The sequence below is a fragment of the Cylas formicarius genome, unplaced genomic scaffold (assembly GCF_029955315.1).
Source record: "Cylas formicarius isolate icCylForm1 unplaced genomic scaffold, icCylForm1.1 PGA_scaffold_4__25_contigs__length_36172078, whole genome shotgun sequence".
NCBI classification, from domain to species: domain Eukaryota; kingdom Metazoa; phylum Arthropoda; class Insecta; order Coleoptera; family Brentidae; genus Cylas; species Cylas formicarius.
In genome coordinates this window covers 8,505,420-8,527,553 of record NW_026844334.1, presented here as the reverse complement: position 1 = coordinate 8,527,553, position 22,134 = coordinate 8,505,420, and the positions used below count along the sequence as shown (strand labels likewise).

The window sequence follows — 22,134 nt, the reverse complement described above, 5'->3', positions numbered from 1 at the left end:
GACGGCTTTATATCGGGGCTAACAGAAACGTTCCATCTGCTAAAACACTCATCAACATACACAGAAGACTTGGTGAAAGAGGATCATTCAAAACTGATAACATGAATAAAGGGAGACCAAGGTATAAAAGAACCGCTGCAAGAGAAGAAAGAATAATTCAAAATGGAGGCTGACCCGTCAACGAACACAAGAAAACTTGCTGCTCAAGAAAGAATTGCTTGCTCACATAGTGGACATTTTGAAAATGAATTCTAATTAGCGTTGTATACTGTTTAATTGCCGATTATTATTAATATTTTTTTATTTTCGAAAATTTTAAGTGTATTTATGTTACTTAACATTGACTTGTGCCATTTTTTCGTCGCCTGTAGGTTAATAATGCTGGCCACTTGCTTTTCCGTAACAGAAATGGATATGGCGATATCCAGTATCGTCTTTCTGTAAATTAGAAGTGCGGAGTATGCGGACCGACAATAAAAAAATCGATTTGTGCCTAAACAAATAACAATTTTTGGGGATTTGTGATTCTGATTAAGGTAATCTGTTCTATATTGTCATATCAGTCTAATTAAATAAAATACAGCTTGATAATTGAAATTACCGCCCTATCAGCCTACTGTGTATTATATGTAAAGTTCTTGAACGCCTTATAATAAATCAGCTGTCACCGTTTTTGATCGACTGCCATATTATACCTACATCGCAGCATGGCTTTGTTCCCGGCAGATCAATCATATCAAATACATTGACATGCTTGACATCTTGACTCAGGTAACCGGGTGGATATTATTTAGCTCGACTTCAGCAAAGCTTTCGACAAAGTGCCACATAGACGATTGTTGTTCAAACTTGAGAAGCTCGGAGTGAGGGGTAACTGTTAGAGTGGATAGCGGCGTTTTTAAACCACAGGTCGTTTAGAGTTCGAATTGGTAACGCTTTTTCACTGCTACAAAACGTGCCTACTGGTGTTCCCCAGGGATTGGTGTTGGGACCAGCGCTATTCTTAGTGTATACCGGGGATTTGCTCTCCAGCACTCATGTGAGCACTTATGCTGATGACACTCAATTATTTGAAAGTCCTTCAACACATGGGGACGTATTGCAGAGAGACTTAAATAGAGTTTCCATGTGGTGTTCAACTTGACTATTGCCGCTGAATGAGGTTGAGGTTTGAGCATGACCAATATCCGTCTGACGTGCCCTTTATGGTCTTAAGCAATGATGAACGCCGACGTGGTCATCCATTTAAAATAAGAAAGGAACAATTCAGGACTTCACATAGCCTGTATTTTATAAGTAACAGGACTCGATTATTGGAACAATTCACCCCCAGATGTTGTGCGTGCGCAGAACTTGTCTGTATATAAAGGTAGCTTGGACAGTGTATTGTTTCACAGCAATAAATAAATATTTATTATATGTATATAACATTCTCATGCTACTAACTATCAATGTGCATAATAGGTTCTCCTTTGCACTTTATTCTTTGTAATAATAATAATAATAATAATAATAATAAAGTGCTCTGTAGTAACGGATTTCAAAAATACTTTTATTTTGTAACGATGACTTTTACTTCTGCGTTAAAAATAAAATTAAAAAAAAAGAATTTAGACAAGCTATAACTTGGAAAATATTACGATTTCGATTTCGAATTTTTGTTACATGACTTACTACCATTATTTTCCACGTCGAATCTTTCCGAACTTATTTTCCGAACGCCTGGTATATTGTGCCATAAATCCTCTTTCGCAATAAAATCATCATTATTAGGTATGATTATTATTATTCTTTGCAACTATAATTATGTCAAGAGGGCTTCTAATTACGTATTTATGTTCTATTTCTTTCAACACCACAAAACTACGGCATTTTCTAAATATCAATATTCGCACAAAACAAAACGAAATGCATATTCGAAAATGTGGTTTTTCCGTCGTTTACGAAAGCGAAAAACCCGTTAGTTATTGGAAAACATAGCGAAACCCATTTGTTTCGAGGATTTAATGGGCGATTGTACCAAGTTATTTCGGCGGCATGCGAAATTATGAGGATAAACTTTAACGCTTTAAAACTTTCGGTGCCGAGCTTCGAGCAAAGAGCTTGAAAATAAACCGAAACATTCTGCATCATGCGGCGGTAACATACCTTGGAAACTTTTCGTATTCGGAATTTCGGCAAGGTATTCGACGTAAAAAAATCTTAATACTTTTTAATACAACCGATTCGAATGCAAAAATATATGTTAACCGTTCATTATTTTATATAAATATGCATTTCTAAACAAAAGCTCGAAACTATTATTTATTTTTAAAAAAAGCTGCAATACGAAAAACTTGCCATGTGGCAAATATCTATAACAAACAAATAAGATGTACATTTATTAAATTATATATTATACATAACATATAACATAGTTCTATGCTCTGCATTACTTAGCGAGAACCTATGTCAAGTAATTCTTCTGCAGGGTGGGATCCATATTTATACCTTCATGTTCCTAAACATCTAATTAGGTATTTGCTACATATTCGTATTCTTCAGAACATTAGCTGATCCAGAATACTATTATGCAAACAGGAAAACGAGCATAAAATCTGTGCAGTGTTTAGTACTAACCAATTTTGGAAAAAGCAGGAGCACTTTCTCATTCTTTAATTTAATTTTTCAAAGAAACTTCCGGAGACTATTGTAATCCTATTTAATAACCTTCCGGATTCCTTCTGCAAATCAAACTTGCCGACATTTGGAAAAACATCCTGTTGGTTTCTTCAGTTTCAGTTAAACTCTGAAGAAGCCAGCAGGATGGTGAGCGAAACGTCAGCGACTTTGATTTATAGAAAACTGACGCGGGAGGAATCCAAAAGATTTGTAAAAAAGAGTAATTCTTTTTTTTTTTAATTTAACGAGGTTCATCGGATTTCCTAAAGGCATCTGGCAATCTCCAAAAATATAACAATTATATTTAATCTTAAAAAATGTCAATATGTTACTAAATAATTACTTTCTGTGACATTTGGTTGCACGCTAAGAAATTTTGACAAATAGTAGTTAGTTATTGCAACAGTGCTTCATAAGCGTCATTAAATTGAACGAACTTTATTGGTTAGTTTTGGTCAGTTGGGGTGGGTTGGCTTGGTTTATTCAGTCCACTAATAATTCAAGGATAGAAAATAATTCCAGGATATCCTGACTTTTAAGGTTATATGGTATAAGACAAAAGATAAGGAAACAAAAAAAGTAGGTGGTTTTCGGATGAAATAGTATATTATGCAAGTGTGGTAAACCGTATTTGAATTGGGAGTTTTCTTTGGTACAAGCGGAGAGAGTGTTTAATAAACGAGTGAGTTAAAAAGTTTACCGAACATGTTGCGTACTATACTTTTTCTACGACCGTTAGTTTTTGTGTACATTTTCGCAAAACAACACGAATACATTCACTGACATGACTGTCAGAATTGACAAACATTTGGAAAACATCCCATTGCTCCCAAACCCGTGCGGTAAAATCCCGGAAATGACCGAAGTGGCTCGGATCCGTGGGAAACGAAACTGACATGCTAAAGTGACGCTTCCTGCACGCTAGCTCGGTGTATAATTAGGAATTTTACAGACGGAAGTACAAAAACATTTTTTTTCCGAACAAGTAATGGAACTCATAAATATTTTTTTCCACTGATTGAAAAGAAGTTTTAAATGATTTTTTTTTAGTTTTTCAATTGGGACGGAATGTCAAAAATTTTGCAAGTAAACAAAAAAATATTTATCATTATCAATGAAATCAATAAAGTAATTTAGTGCAATGGTATCGATGTGTGAAATCTAGTGTACCAGCTTTGCCCATCCAAAACAAAGTTTTTCCATTAAATTGATGTGGATGACGACAAGGATATCTTTTTTTTTAGTTTAATTCGAATCAAACTGATACCGCGAGTAGGCGTATAAAATTACTAGACCAATCGCCGGCATTCGCTTTGACCGAACTTCGAACGGTAATTACAAAAACAAAAAACTGTCCTTCGTCCGGCAGATATACAACGGCCCCGCCCACTGCCGTCCTATTAATTTTAAACGTTTGAAGGGAGTTCGTATCAACGTAGTAATCTACGTCAAAAAGTTCCGGCCGCGTTGCCGCGGATTAGAAATTCCCCTCGGAAAGATTTTAATAAAATTCCGAATTTATTAACCAAAAAAAAAAAAAGAGTCAAAAAGTTGGGGGATGTTGCCATCGCGTGTCTGGCGTTCTGTGTTCCAATATAACGGCGACCGGGTTTTTACTATAAAATTTCATTCGCTAGGTATCTGCTGCGTGTGTGTGTCACAGACTTTCCGGATAATAGGAATAGGTTGAAAAGGAATATCGGGTTAAACGCAAAACGACAACGGATGGATAATTTTCAAATAATATAAATACGTATTATACTATCATGTAGGTAGATAAATATTAGATAGGAATATGCCACTTAAAAAAAAAATTAAAGCCTATTCCGAAAAATTAAGACATAATCTACTCATGTATTCCACGTATCTAAATTATAAAAAATACATATTAAATATCACAACAACTGCGAAATATAAATTACAGCGAAAGAAGAACTTAAACTTATAGACAAAATAATAAATTTTACGGTAAAAGTAGATATTGCGGCAAATGTACACATTTGCCTCCTCGTTTGGGCAATGCACATTGTTGTCAAAAAAGGCAAAGGGCAAGAAAAAAGGAATTGCGATAAAACCAATTTTGACGAGAAGTAGAAGTAGCAAAACAACTTATGGACATTTTCACTCTTTTGGTTAGAGTGGTTAGAGCCCCATCCATTCTCCAATGTGATAAGGCTAGGGACTTTGCAAATAAAATTATCCAAGAATTAGCAAATATGTGGGATGGTGTGAAAATAATGCAAGCGAAGCCTCGTCATTCCCAAAACCGGGGCTCGATATACGCTGACAAGGTTGTCAGTCAGGTGCTTGTCACCAACCAAACAACCAAGTGGCCAGAAGGTTTAAAATATGTTCAACTGATGAAAAATAAAGCTTTTCATGAGGGTATAAAGCAAACTACCTGTGAGGCTTTATTCGGAACAAGAATGAAATTGGGTTTGAAAACGTCAAATTTACCTACGGAATCTATTAAACAGCTGGAAATAGAAGAAGAGCAATTACTATAAGGAGTACACATACACACATAGCAGTCGCAGAAAACGACGAACTTTCCATTGAAACGTTAGACATAATTTTGGATGATGGTTTATTATGCAACCAAGTTCTGAGTTTAATTCCGTTTTAAACGAGGCGAAAATTTTAATTGATATTGCACGAAAGAAAGCAAGGGAAAATTTATGAAATCAAGCTATCAAAATGTGTAACATTTCGAAAGAAAAAAAATCCTGCTGCTGTGGTGACAATGTTGAGTTTCCATTCCAGACATTGATCCAAAGAAAATTATTTGCGTTGATTTGCCTAGAGATGAACGATAAAAATTTATGTACATTAGGAACTAAACAGGGAGTTTCAAAACAATCTTATTCTAACCTACGACATATTATATAATATGCAAAGAAAAGTATGTTTTGTTTGTCATTTACATTTTTTAATTAAAATAATTAAAGCATTTTGAATTGTTTATTTAAAAAAATATTTTTTTACTTCAACAACATTTTTTATTTAAATGTATTAAAACTTTTCTTAAAACATGAAGGTAAGAGTATACATTTACCAAAACTTGAAGCCCAGAGTACATGTTTGCCCACATTGTATTCATTTACCGTAACATATACATAGGTGCGTATACAGAGCAAAATTTTTTCAGTACCTCTTAATGAACCAAACGTACGAGAAGAAAAAAACAGCAGGCGCTGTTTCTTAGAGCTATTGGAGGAGACTAATCATTGATTTAGTTAATTTCATTGGAAATTAATCAAGATTATTTGACAATGATGTCCGTCCCATGGTGTACGCTGTTCTGACGGCTGATTACGTCATTTTCGTATTTCTTCGATATTGCAATAGGCTGATGTGTGAGTTTGCCTCCTGATTCTTTTAGTGGGAATAAAAATAAATTTATAACCTCTAAAACTTCATTGTGTTAATTAAAATTGAAGGGAAAATTTTAGGGAAATTTATATTTATTAAATTAACATTGCAAGCGACAATACTCTTTCCCACTTATTGAAAAGAAGTTTTAAGTGTATTTTTTTTAGTATTGGACAACAAGTTTTTCAATCAGTCAATCCTATTAATCCATTCCGAGGAGTAAAATAAAAAAAAATCGCATAAACTCTCCGAATTTAAAAAAATGATATAATGAGTAATACAAGTTATTAATTTAAAAATAAATCTTAAGGGTCCACTCTGGGACACAAACTCAACGAAAGAATAAAATATTGTATAAACTTTTCCAATTATGAAAAATACATAATTAACAATTCAAGTTTTAATTAATAAAAAATAAGATTTCACTCTGGGACACACAAAAAAGGAAAAAATAAAATATCGTAGAAGCTTAAGATTGCATAATAACGATAACAAAATTTCATTAATGAAAAATCAATCTTAAGAGCACAAAGCTAAAAATACAATATAAAGTTTTCAATTTATCATTAGCCGAATATTAAAAATATATGATTAATATGCCGGTCAATTAGCTTTAACTTTTCTAGAAAAGTTTGCTATATTCTTACCTTACAGACTGAACTGAATTAAGTTCCCAACAAAGATGACAATTTTCTTTGAAATTACGAATAATATGCAAACCACAGGCGGAACGATAATGATCCGGTTCGTTATATCCTGCAAACGGAATGCATTTAAAGCACCGCTAACCCGAATTATACAATTTAAGAAAGTAAAATAACGCGAATACATTTTAACTATTAGCGTGCCTGTTTAAACAAAACGTGAAATGACGAATTACTCGGCCAAAGTAAAAGTTGAATTTAATTACCGCGGGTCTAATCGAATGTCTACTATACGTTTGGTGCAAATAACTAACACGGGGGGCGTAGCTCAGATGGTAGAGCGCTCGCTTAGCATGCGAGAGGTACCGGGATCGATACCCGGCGCCTCCAAATACTTTTTTTCATTTAATAAAATTCTTTGTTTACTATAACTTGTTCCCGCTTGATATATTATGACATAGAATAAGGAATTATAATTTTTGCGAGAAAATAGAAAAAATGTGTGGTTACTTTGAGGATGAAGTGTATATTATATTCGTTTAGAAACGATTTTCACGGCTGAAATATCGTTAAATAAAACCAATAAAGTGCAAGAAAACGACGAAAAATAACGTCGAGGGTCAAAAATAATAAATATAGAAATGCCTTGGCGCCCGGGCAAAACCGATAAGGTGAAATTAAGCGTCGAAGTTCACCTATAAACGCAAGACTTCGACCGCCGGGCGGCGGCTGCTGCGACGGCGGCGGCGGCGGCGGCTTTATTAACCCCGACGACGTGACCGGCCGGATCAATTGTTCGAAATTTATTAATAAAGTTAACAAGTTGCCGTAATCGAATTAGTGCATGGCCACCGCCCGGTGGCGAGCGTCGCCGTCCATCGGTCCGGACGTAAATGCACACGACCCGCAAGATAAAAAGAGATCGATGGACGTCGCTACCGCTCACGATGTTAATCGAATTAGCGTCTTCTCATTCTTCGCCCCGCCCCCACGCTCATCACCAATTTAATTGATTATTTTTTAAAAAACCAAAAGGATTCAATTAAACTTCGAATTGGACTGAGATGGCTTTGACTTGATGAAAATTCAATTAACACAATTAAACAAAACAAAACAAACAAAAAATGTTCGTATTTTCACAGTTTTTAATGATTTATGACAGCTGCTTCGGCAACACATTAGATCATAGAATCTGATCTGATATATTATTTACAAAAAGTATCTAAAACAAAAATCCAAGTTCGATAATTAAACAAAACTCACTAAAAAGCAGTCAGTCATGTCAAACTTTTCGAATCATGAATTTTCCAATAGATTTATCAATTTCACTAATACTACATTCTCTGGTAAAGGGACCCAATTGCTGAAAAGGGGTTTCAACTTTAATTTAAATCACTTAAACACCAATAAAGATTTAAATTGTTTAGTAGGTTGGTTGATTGCGTATTAGTTAATTTAATTAAATCTCACTTAAAACTAGCAGTAAATTTAAGGAAGGACCTTTCACATATGCCTACGGCTAAGGCTTCCCAAAATAACATAGTATTTACAAAAGCAGACAGGGGCCATTGCCATCAATTCTCTAGAATATATTACAAAAACCAAACAATTTCTTAAACCAGACATATACCAAAGTATACAATATGATCGCACCGGGGTAAATAAAAGAAAAACTCAAAAATGTAATTACCGATTCATCACTTTTTAATGACAACGAAAAATACCAATTAATAGTCATGAATCCCCAACGTCCAAAGTTATATTCTTTAAATAAATTACACAAACAGGATATGCCAATAAGGCCTGTAGTTTCTTTTGTAACAGTAATGTAAATGTAATATCATACTGCCTTCAAACCTAGATATTTTATCAAAAATTCTTTCGGACTAATTAACAAAGTTAAAGACGTTAAAATTCCTCCTAGTTTTATTTGATGGCCAAAGCCTACTTCCTAGCATTCCACCAATTGATCTAATAAACATAATATACAATATTCTCACTCAGAGGCAAGAAAACTCCATCATAAAATAAGACTTGCTAGATAGTTTAACAGTTTGTTTACACCAAAATTATTTTGAATTTAATGGTCAACTTTATATTGCTAAAGAAAGATTAATTATGGGAAATCCGATGAGTCCACTACTTGCGGGAATTTTCAAGGATAATTTAGAAAATATCATACATAATCATCCTCTGAGTTAAGGATTTCTCTAGTGGTATAGATACGTAGATGATGTTTTTGCTTGTTTCACTGAATCGTAAAAACAAGTGCAGTCCTTTTAGAATCATATTAACTTACACACACTTTTATGCTTTTATCCACAGACTACTTAATATACCACTTTCCTCAGAAAATTTTGAAAAAGAACTAAATATTATAAAACCTTTTAACAATGGTTACGATCCATCTTTGATAGATAAGATTATAACTAAAAAGCAGTTTCAAATAACTCTGAACTCTATCTATTCCATATTAAACACCGAAACTCAAATTTATAAAACAATAAAATACATAGGAGCACCTAGCAAAAAAATTTCGAAACATCTATCTAATAGGACATTTTTTTAAAAACAATAAAAGTAAATTACGAAAAACTCACAAATCCGCAGTCTACAAGTTAAAATATCCCAAAATTTATATCGGACAAACAGGTAGAACATTTAAGAAATTAAACCAACTTAAAAGGGCGCTTAAACATAAAGTTCAGATCCTAACAATGCCACTCATTCAAATTCAATATAATTTAAATTTAAATAATTTTGATATTAATTTGTTGGAAGCTATGGAGATTCGCAAAATAAGATATTCGAATGTATTACTTAATGAGCAATTGGATCTAAATGCTCCGTTGTTAAATTTAAATTCAGCTGTCATAAATCAATAAAAATTGTGAAAATCTGTCTCAAAAATTCTTATTTGTAAAATGTTACACGTGTTTCGCTCACACGGGCATCATCAAACCTATAAAAGTAATTTTTGAAATTATAAAATAACTTACATAAATTAAGAATACCCACATACAAAGACGTCAACTCAATCCGTTTGATTTTACCGAGAACTTAAAAAAGAAATAAGTAATGTTGCGATTAAGAGGTCAAAAATATAAAAAAACACCTAACAGGGTTACACCGGATACCTGCAGTTTAAATTATTAAAATTTCAAAATTTAAAAAATCATTGAGGCAATCAAGGATAGCACTCTTTGGTTATTTTTAATTTCTCCAGAAGTTTTATACTTTTTGGGCACTCATGTAAAACGACATTTTCACAAAAAATATTAATAATAATAAACTTCATTGTCTAACAGATTTAATATCTAATGACAAGATAATTAATTCGCCAAGTATAGTTGCCATATGAATAAACAACATAGTACAAACCAACAAAACCAAAAGCAACCATATAAGGAAATTTATATAGATAAACAAACAAAAAAACAAAACTCAAAACCGAATCTACAATAATCCGAAATTGACGAGAAAAACAATCTGCGATAACAATTCGGAGCAGTCTATAAGAGATCTACACGCATAGTTCCTACGATTAATTAATGCCGGTATTTCGAATCGCTTTAAGAGAACATTATGATCAAAACATATCTGTGGAAATAGACCTTCACATTTAAAAGCCAGATATTTTAAAAATTTCGTTTGTACTGTTTCTAATTGAATAATATATTTATTGAAAATAGGCTGACATATAATGACCTCATACTCCAGCTTAGATTAACCAACTACCTTTTCAAAATATGAATTATAAAATTTTCAATGCACTGTTAAGTTTAGCGTCAAATAAAACTCCCGAATCTTTGGAGCCATCACTTCGTTTTAATTTTATATTACCTCGATCATAAGCAAAACCCATGCAACCAACCCTGTTCGAAAAACCAACAGAAAAACATTTGCGAATATTCAATGGAAATCTGTTGAGTTTACATCAAGAGTCAACAATTTGAAGATACTTCTGAAGAATATTTCCAAATCATCTGCAAAGTGTAATAATTTACTCGATATCATTATATCATTAATAAAAATGGAAAATATGGGGGAGGCCAGATTACTTCCTTGCGGAGCTCCACTTGTGACAATGAATTCATACGACTTATGTCCTCGCACCTCGATGTACTGAACTCTGTCTGTCAAGTACGACTAAAAGAACAATACTAGATGAGTAGCGCCAGCAGATCTAGTTTCTATCATCTTAGTGTCCTTGTACTTATTCACCAAACTGAGATATTCGTAAACCCTGACGAAAATCTTCAGATCTTCAAAATCACCAGACTGTCCGATATAAATTGCATTACAATCCTCACAATGCAAAGAATATACTCCTGATCTCGAAAAATAATCAATTGGATCTTTAACTTTTATTATAAATTGTTTTAATGTATTGTTTGTTGAAAACACTATAGATAAATTCCTGCTCTCAACGATTTAGCTAGGTGTATCGAAATATTACCAAAATAAGTCAAGCATTGGAACTTACGTTCTGGAGGTTTCGATTTTATTATATAATACAATAACTGGTATTTATTGATAAATTCGTAAAATAATTTTTGTTGATTAAACAAAGAGGATAACCGTTATTGAATGTAATCAAATCGTCGTCAATTCCTTATTGTTATCGTTTTTAATTTTGATTAATTAATAATATAAACTGCAGGCCTCTCGTGCAACCCTCTTAGGTCTTTTTTATGCTTTTTTTGTCCGTTTGAGTTGGCCTCTTTATATGTGCGAATTCGTAATTTATGCAAGTTATTTTATTATTTCAAAAATTACTTTTATAGGTCTGATGATGTCCATGTGAGCGAAACAAGTGTAACATTTAACAAATAAGAATTTTTGATACATCCACTTCGAATTTTAATTGAATCGTTATAGTTTTAAGAAACCAGGTCTCTTTGAAAATGGAGGAGGAGGATTTGCGAAATTTTAAATTTAAATGTTTTTAAAGTTCCTGGCCGCAAGCACTCTATGAAACGAATTAAAATTTTTCCAGAGCATAAACAACTTTTTTATTCAGTAAACAACGCGTATTTTTCAGTAAAAAAAATGTACATAAACGAACTACTTTAAAAGTTAATTTGCTTCATATAAAACATTATTTCAAAAACAAATAGATAAAACTCATACAATTAACGACGACCAAGTCGCAATACAACGTAAAATTAAAATTATTATTGACGTTTTCGGTCTTATGTTCATTATAATTTTGCGTTGTATTGTCTATCGTCTGACCTGGTCATCGTCCGTTATTTGTCTTTTAAATAATTTTTAACATGTAGGGAATTAATTTTGAAACCAAGTTCCTTTATATATATATCTATCTAAAGATGGCGACTGTTTTTGGCTGAAACGTACTTAACGTTTACTGAATAAGAAAGTTTTATATGATTAAACACCCAGGAAAATTTCATTTTGTTTGATAAAATTTAATAAAAAATAAATTAAATGAAAATTCAATTCAATTAACAATAAGTAATTAAAAATAAAAATAAATTGGACTTAACAGCAGACGTAATTATTTAAGAAATTAAATCATTTCGTAATTAATTTTCAAGCTAAATTATTCTAGACAAATTTTTTAGGCAAATTCGAAATATTTAAATTAAATTTTGTAGCAGCATATCATATCATTGGCATTTATATGTTAAGTATCGCGATTTCAAACCTGCATGCCCTAGTTTTTGCAGATAATGACGGGTTCATTGACAATTTTTGGTTATTATGAATTCAAAATTTTAACGGATCTTATACTGGGATACCAAATAAGATGAATATTTAAAAGTACCTAAAACTAAAAATTAAAAAAAAGAAAATTAAGTTCATTTAATAATATCTAATTAAAAATAACAAATTATGCATCAATATTCAGCTAAATGACAGATACCAATAACAATACAGGTAGTTCAATCGACATTGTGTATGATGGTACGCGTTAAGGTAAGTATGTACGTTTTTCTAAAAAAAAAATTTCCGGAGTGTTTAGCAGAACAAAACTATAATTTTAATACTAACAAAGGCTAATTTGCAGTTTTAAAAGCTAAATTATTTTAGTCAAAGGCGAAACATTTTAATTAAATTTAAAAATTAGATTTTGTTGAACTTTATTTTATAAGCTGTCCAACTTACTTTAAAAAATATTTTCACGATTACCATTCCTAGACTTTACATAAAATAAAATTCAGCTTAGTCAAAGTGTACGGCAATTTGAAACCCTCGGGTCCTCATTTTTGCAGTTACTAAAGAGTTCACCAACTATTTTTCGTTATTTTAAAAATTTAAAATTTTAGTGACCCGAAGATATTAAAAAGTGCGCAAAACTAGGTTTACAAAGCCTGTTTTGGATTAGTATTATAAATTATTTTGAACTTAAGTTTTTTGGAAAATAACTTTTATGACTCAATCGCAGTATCGTACGTATCTTAAACCGGTTCAAAAATAATAAAAAAAAAAAGATTTTTTTAGGGACCCTTTTTTAAAGCTTTATCTTCTATAGGAGCCATTTTCGACCACACAGAGAGTTGGTGAACCGTTTTCTGAAACGCCCATTATACTTTACAAACAAATTTTCAAACCAGACAATTTTACGTGAAACTAATCAATTTAAATGGTGCAAAAAATTTAAATGGAAGCTCCAGTTTTTATTTGCGGCAAATTTAGAAGATTCAAAATCGGGAAGTCCCAAGAAATAAGAAACATTACAGGTGCAGATGACATCTACAAAAAGAATTCGTTAATCGCCATAACGGGACTGAAGTTGAACATTTGCTTTGGGTTACCCATTTCTAAATTTGACATTTAAAAAAAAATACGGCCAAGTGATACTTATTTTGTATATACTTGTATACTTTACTGTAAAAAAGCTGCATGGACATACGAACCCTAGTGCAGACAGACAGGAGAGAAATTTTCCAAATTTTATAAAACCATTAATTTTTCATGTATATTGAAGCCCTTTATCGTTAATGAAAATATTTAACACATGTCAGCGGCACCTTTCGCCGCATTGAAATTTCGCAAGAAGAAGAAAACGCATAGATCCCCTTTTCAAACTAACCAAAACATGAAGCGCGCTTGGCGCCGGTATCGCGAAATATTTCGGACGGTGACGGCGCGGCGTCGAACATAGACCGGTTACGAGCGGACTGAACGCTGGCGTCGCGACGCCCCAAGATTCGGCTTAAACGCGAGTCTACGACGCGCACGTGTCGAAACGTCCAATAAAGTGCGCCGGTATAATGTCTTCCTACCTAATACGCGCAAACTGCGAAAAAAAGAAGAGGACAGGGGGACTATATTATTGACCATTGATCGGAGGAAACAAAAAAGACAAAAAGAAGATATATGGTTAAGGAATTTTTACTTTTTATTATACCGTTCTACAAAAATTATACTTTCTGACAGATGTTTTTATTTTGAAAACTGAAGTTATATAATTCTGGTACGCTGATTTCAAAAATTCTATGCATTTTTTTGTATCACGTGAGGCTTTTTGGAAATATTAAAGGAAATAAAACGATATTTCAAAATTATAAATCCTAGTTAAAAAAGTGAAGACTTTTTGCTAGAAAGCTGGGTCGTCCGAACATTTTTTAAGGGCGTATCCTCTTTTAACATCCAGCTGTCCGTCACCATCGTTATGCTTCATCTGCCTTGCTATCGCCGTTCCATTTCCTCAATGTTCTGGTGAAAACTCCCTCCCTTTTCTTCGCTAACTGCTCCAAGATTTTCAGGAAAATAGTTCAAGTGTGAAAACTCGAAAAGCACGCTGAGACTCAAATTGTAACATATTGTTGTAACATATTTTGAACAATACAACGCAATTTCAGTCCTTAGAGTTCCCAAGAAACATATCAATTACTTCTTTAAATAAAACTCACGCGTTTTTCCCGACATTGGTCACCGTGTTTAGAAATTCCTGGTCTTTGCATAATGTTCTTATCTGTGGCCCAACAAAAATAGCTTCTTATATCTTGGCATCAGATATGGCTGGAAATTGCTCGCACAAATATTTGAAGCACCGTCTATTTTTGTCTAGGGCTTTAACAAACTGCTTTATCAAGCCAAGTTTGACATGAAGAGGATGCAATAAAACCACGCGTAAGGCTTGTTCTAAAAGGCCCATTCTATTGGAGTATAACCTACTATCCCACTCACACAAAAAGGCATAGAAATTTTGTGTAACCCCCTTGGTGTCCTATCAGCATGCACTTTAAGGCCACCACCAAGCATCCACTGATGTTCTCGGTAGTTTATTTTCTTCAAAAGAAGTCCTAAATTTACTATGTCACGAATATTGTTGCAAAACACTAGCGGTCATTCCTGAGTAAAATATTGACATAACTCTTTTTCGTAATCCCAGTAAATACTTGATGTGACGCCAAGAGCTAGTAAATGCATCCTTTGGATGATGCAAATCTCTAATTAAATCATTTAATTCCTTCTGGTTAAACACTTCGGGCCCTCTAAAATCTGGAATGAAATCTCAGTCAGCTGGTTCGGAATTAGATTCCTCTGTTTCTGACGATATGTCCATAAGAAACTGGTCGTATAGCAGAATCAAGATTGGGATGTACAATTTGTTTCTTATTTTTTCTGCTAAATCTTTGAACATTACACGAACAACAATCATGGTGATTCTTAGGCTCTCGCCATATCATAGGAACATCGGTGCTTAAACATTTCTTCTTACATTTTTGCCAGTTTCTTAATGCTTCAACGCCAACGGAACAAAGAGTATAATGGAGCCCAGGACGTGCCTTGGTCACCAATTTTTACACCAAAATAAGCGTGGTATATATTTATCGCAAAAAAAGTTATATTTTGCCATAACTACCACAATTCACACAGTATCTTCTTTCCATATTTATACGTTCTAGGCTACTAGAAATACGTAACAACGAAGACAACAGTCGAGGACACAGTAGCGCGACGACCGATACAACCAAACTGCGCATAAGCAGATTACAGCGCTGTATTGAGGCACGTTTAATTTCATAAAAGTCAAGCCTAAGATGGAACAAACATATTCATGTCGTAAGTAAGTATATTAATTAAGTGATATAAAAAAAATGACGTGATAAAGAAAAAATATTGTGTTTTTTGGAAAAATAGCCCCCAAAAATATACAAGTACGGAAATGGCTTCCAAATATTAAAATCATTGTAGACCTGTGTTATTTTTAATTTACCGTTTCCAATTTTGAATTGGTTTGTTAATAGGTTTGTCTGGTGTCTAATTATAATTGTTATTATGATTTTTATTATAAAACTATATATATTATTAAAATTATTTTCTATTATAGAAGGTGACTGTTTCATAAACGTATATATTGGAGGACATTTTAATAGAGGTCACTTGCACTTGTTCCAGGCAATCCAGACATTAGACGAATGTGAAGAGTTGATGAAATATTCTAATTTTTGTTTTTTCTATGAAATAAACCACATAATCAGTCCTATTAATTTAAAAAATTAAAGTTAATACAACATTTTTTCTGCAATACTTCAATTTGTCTCATTAGATGGTAGATATTCTGTATTAAAAATTATGTCATGCGCGAACTAACAAAAGTATAAAAACCCTTCATTTGCACAAGAAAAATTCGAAACAGAATTTATTTTTCTACGCTAAACTGAGAGAATAATGAAAGTTTTTGTTGAACACCTAAAATTATAGAATGAAATTGAAAGGAAATCAAATTAAAAAGTTCGACTTGATCAATGAAAACATTTTTTGTGTCAGCAAACAAGTATACCACGATATGATTTACTAATTTTTCTTTTATATTTTAATTTCGTTAGATATATTTTTGTTTTCCATTTTAATAACTCTATTAATAAATATATTACAATTTTACATTACATACAGGGTCTCAACACAAATTCGACTGAGAAGAAACAAGTGTCACTTAAAACGTTCCAACTTTGTTACTGAAAGGAAACATTAAAACGTCCATTATTTTCAGTAATTCTACTGATCTCAAAAAACCTTCGGATTTTTTTTTTATTCAGCAAGAAGAATTGTTAGAAAAAATTATAGGAAAACCGAGGAACGTTGAAATATCTAACTATTTAAAAAATTACAACCAGGAAGTTGCGGGACATGGTAAATTTAAATTGCAAATCTGACAAATTTATTTCTACCTCACCCACTCGCTACTTTCGACGCACCCACATTTGCTATTGCCGAAAATCAATTAACCAAACCTTCTTTTTCCATCCGTTGCGATCCAAACGTGGAAAAACAAAATCACACATCTATTTCAATTAGCAAAGATCGTAGGTTTTCCATTTTCGCTACGGTAACATTCGAAATTTGCAATGAACGTTCCAATTCCCCTTTCAAAGGCGGGAGAGAGAACCGGCCAATTGAAAGTTAAAAGTGCTTTGTCAATGCAAAAATAATTTTGTTTATGTGTACGTACGTAATCCCCGTCGGCGTCGCTTGGGAAATAACTGTCCATAAACAGTGTCCCGTTGATTCTTCGGAAAATGTAAAAGGACAAAAGTTTTATTTATTGAACCTGCAACGAGCATAAAATACTTCGCCAATCCACCAATTGTCAACAAATGTATCCGCTTTTATTAAGAATTCGGTTAACAAATCCACCGACGATATTAAACTAGAGGATATCATTGTCTTAATTCTTTTATAGTATGATTAATTTAAAGAACATATAACAATAGTTGATTAGTAAATACGTTTGCCAACAAATACCGCCGTTTATGATTTAACTTTAAGCAAGCTGTCATTCAAATATAATATAAATAACAAGAAATATGAATCGTTTTGTTCGCAAAATTAACTATTTTCTATAAAATCTCCAAATTGTCAAACAAAAAATTTAAATTTCCTGCGATCAAATTCTATAAGGTTGTTCGGAAAGTCATTTCCTTTTTTTCCCGTCAGAGGACTTAATTACGTTTTTTCGAAACCAACTTCACACTTAAGCCGCATAACCATTATATGTCTTGAGAGCTGATATTGCATGGCTTGTGTGTGAAAAAGTTCTATTAATTCTAAGCAGCAGTTTTTGGTTGGTGCCCTTTTAAATATGGAGAGCAATAAGCAACATTTTCGTCATATTTTACTTTTTTACTTCAGAAAAGGTAAAAATGCTGTCCAAGCGAGAAAAAAATTGACGGATGTGTATGGAGAAGGCGTGTTAACAGTACGCCAGTGCCAGAACTGGTTTGCAAAATTTCGATCCGGCAATTTTGATGTCGAAGATGCACCACGGTCTGGAAGGCCGGTCGAAGCTGACAAAGATGCGATAAAGGCATTAGTTGATGCAAATCGGCGAATAACCACACGAGAGATCGGTGAGAGATTAAATTTGTCGAATTCGACTGTTTAAGGCCATTTGAAAGGCATGGGCGTAACTTCGAAGCTCGATATATGGGTGCCCCATGTCCTTACGGAGCGAAATTTGTGTCGTCGCGTTGACGTGTGTGATTCGCTCCTCAAACGTCAAGAAAATGATCCATTTTTGAAGTGGATTATTACTAGGGACGAAAAATGGGTTGTATACAACAATGTTAAATGCAAGAGGTCATGGAGCAGAAAAGATGAACCGGCTCAAAGCGTGTCAAAAGCCAACATTCACCAAAAAAAGGTGATGCTCTCCGTTTGGTGGGATGTCAAAGGAATCTTTTTTTTTGAGCTTTTGCCGGACAATACAACGATTAATTCAGAAGTCTATTGTCATCAACTGGACAAATTGAATGATTCACTTAAAGAGAAGAGGCCCGAATTAATCAACAGGAAGGGTGTAGTGTTCCACCAGGATAATGCGAGACCTCACACAAGTTTGGTCACTCGCCAAAAACTTTTACAGCTTGAATGGGACGTCCTGCAACATCCACCATATTCTCCAGATCTGGCGCCTTCCGACTACTATTTGTTCCGGTTCCTGCAAAATTTTTTGGATGGCAAAACCTTTACCTCAAATGAAGATGTCAAAAACCACCTGAACCAGTTTTTTGCCAGCAAGGACCAAAACTTTTATGAGAGGGGAATTATGTTACTGCCAGGAAGATGGCAAAAGGTGTTGGACCAGAATGGTCAATATATAATTTAATAAAATATTTATTCATTATACGAAAACTATCTTTCATGTTCCCCAAAAAAAACGAAATGACTTTCCGAACAACCCAATACAACAAAATCTACTGTTCTGAAAACAGTGGTCGGTACAATTCAATTTAACATTTTATCTTCAAAAATCAAAATCAGCATTGGCAAGCTTTCAACTCTTTTGACGTTTTTATACATATGTATAAACCAAAATATTCTAAATTTATGGAGCGCCAATTTTTGATGGTTTTATTATGGCTTTCGTGACGAAAGGCCGTTGTATGAATTGAAAGGTGGCATAAAAACTAATGCCTGGCCTTTTAGATACAGGTTTATTTTGAAAATGTGGTCAATTTTTTTTTGTGAAACTCACAAAACTTGTGTTTTTATTAAGGGAACGCCCTATAACTCTTTGATAATTTCGATAAGTTGATTGAAAAAAACATGAGATACAATCAAATGCATTCTTCAATTGTAATATTTTTGTATTTAATTTTATTTTGTTGTTCAACACTCATGACATTCTGCAATTACTATTTTCATCAATGCTTCCTTTTATGTCTGTTTTGGCTCAAATTTACACAAAATATGACAATTATGAGAAATAGGATATAATATCTATTATACAACATGTATTACATATTATGGGTCAACACAACATCTGACTTTGATTCTAGTGCATAAAACGATATTTTAGCTCCCAAGTAACGTAAAAAAAAGTAACAAAAAAAAGATTTTGAATTTAGGAGACGGATTAAAAAATATTTTTCAAAACCTGTTCTAATTTTAAACTAAAAATAACTTACAAAAAAGTGGAAGATAATTCAAAAGTGTGGACTTTTATTTTTTTCTTTTTTATGTTCATAAGTACTTTCTCTCAATAAACCCCAAATATAATATTCCATCATGTTATCATTGTATTAGGCTTGACAATGTTGTTCGAGGTTCATAATGTCCTGACGAAAAGGTCCTCCTTACTCTCCTGCATAAGCTCCCATGTTGTTTTTAAGCCCATAAACTTAAAAAAAAAATAACTAACTTTTCGTAGTGTTCACTTTTATTATTAGCTAAAAATATAAAAACTACTACTTTAAAACTATTCCAACTTACTTTCTGAATGCGATTTAGCAGCATTGAAAATTTTTCATTTGCGAAAATTTATCTAATTTGTGGACCAACAAAATTATCAATGCGCATTTCGTATTGCACGCACAAGCTTGTTTTGACAAGTTTTGTAATAAATTCTGGCGTATGTATATAAAATTTCAGGGTCCTCATTGTCCCCCCCATCTATCATTTCGTTTGGACCATAAAAACCATAGAAAATATACATTAGATTTCATTCAAGATTTATAACCTATTTTATTATTTAACTCTGGTCAAAATAAACTGTAACGGCGTCTTGCAATTCTCTAAATTAGCGCTACCACAGCTTTCCTAGTCAAAAGTTTATTAAAAATTATACACCACTGTTTTGTCTAAAAATTAAAAATAATTTTCGAATACTATCGCGTAAAAAGGACTTTCTTCGGGTACAAAAATTAATTCTCTACTTTCGCCTAGGTATAGCTATGATTGGGTTCACCGGCAAAAAGTAAATATTGCTTTTGCAAACATCTTCAAACGTTTCAAAAACGAAAGTAATTAAAAAATAACTTCGCAGTTTTTAGGAGCCACGCATCACCTTTCGCAACACACAATCTCCTTCGTTAGAGCCTAAACGTTTTCCTCCCCATCCGGGGAATTCTGACTCGATAAAGCGCGAGAGGGAGGAAAATATTCCAGCGAACGCAGACATTCGCATAGACGTTCTCCGTCTGTCAGAAAATACTTTCGCATTTGCGGCAGCAAATTTCTCTTCAACCCGAAATCCGGAATTCCATTATTTGCATATAAACGTCTGGCCGAATCAGTTTTATTGTTGTAGCTTTTGTAGTGGCCGTAAATATTAAGCGTCTCAGCAATAATGTACACCGTGTGCCAAATAAAACGACCCACTAAACGATCTGGAAAGCCTGGACTCTCCTGAAAATTTAAAATATTATAATTTTGTTGATACAGGGTGTCCCAAACGTATCCCCCCCACCCAATATCAACTTTGTTACTTTAAACGGAACAACCTGTATATATATATATATATATATATATATATATATATATATATATATATATATATATATATATATATATATATATATATATATATATATATATATATATATATATATATATATATATATATATATATATATATATATATATATATATATATATATATATATATATCGGCATTTTTGAAATCCTTGGTTAAAATAAAGGTCACTTTCTTAAGAAATTCCTATTCGAATTTTGGACAGTTTAGGCAGAAATTGACATTATGTGTTTTTTTTTCATATTTTGATTGTCGCATATAACATTGTGTTGTGACGCTGCTCATGCAGGTATTGGAACGAAAATTTTACCACAGACTAAGGAGATTATGCACTGGCGAATGTCATTAACTCTCAAGATTTTCAAATGGAACACGATATATTTTTATTCAGAGATAAATTCTAGGAGAAAAAAACAAGGTAAGTTTGTAATTTATCTGGTATTTAAATTTTACTAACTTTTTGAGATATTCGAGGTTTAAGATAACACCAGTATAAATTCTTGTAGAATTTAAAGCTGCCCACATTAGGTCACTTGTTGGCAATATCAGATATTTTCTTTCTTTTAAAGATACATACTCCAGATATACGAATAAAACCTATTGCTAACACACTAACAGAATTCATATTTAAAGAAAAATTTAATGTGTCAAAATATGAAAAAAAAAATGTAACCTCAATTGTTGTGCAAAATTCGAATACGAATTTCTAAAGAAGGGTGTTCTATTTAAAATAACAAAGTTAATGTAGGAGGGGACAATTTTGGGACACCCCGCATCAACGAAACTATAATATTTTCAATCTTCACGAGAGTCCAAGAAACTTTTGTACGAAACTTTTTTTCGTATCACCTATGAGTTTCCAGATCGTATAGTGCGTCGTTTGATTTGGCACACGGTGTACGTAGCGAAATTATCAAGCGACAAGTAAATTGTTTTGATTGTAAATACGACTTTTGCCTCGCGGTGGAAAATAATAAAAGTGTCGGCAACTTTCTGACAGGTGGAAGTTTTTTTCAAGACGTCTCATGAATATAAATTAGACTAGTTTCGGAGTTGTCTTTGCGACGTATACGTCTTGTTCGACACGTATATAGGAGGAATTCATACGCATCGACATTTTAATGGGAAAGTTTGATTAATCAAAGTGAAATTTATGCGATTGCGAGTCAAATTCGAGGGATAGACAAATAGCAGCAGTGGATTATAATTTGTATTTATTTACTG

At 32.9% G+C, this 22,134-nt stretch overlaps 1 protein-coding gene and 1 non-coding gene across 6 annotated transcripts in view; one reads left to right on the top strand and one right to left on the bottom strand.

Annotated features, from left to right (window-relative positions):
* The window catches only part of LOC132700655 (liprin-alpha-1), a 148,171-nt gene that overhangs the window by 107,633 nt on the left and 18,404 nt on the right, over positions 1 to 22,134 (bottom strand). The gene's annotated exons all lie outside the window — the stretch shown is intronic.
* On the top strand, positions 6,995 to 7,067 carry Trnaa-agc (transfer RNA alanine (anticodon AGC)). Its single transcript has one exon. It is a non-coding gene; the product is annotated as a tRNA-Ala (tRNA).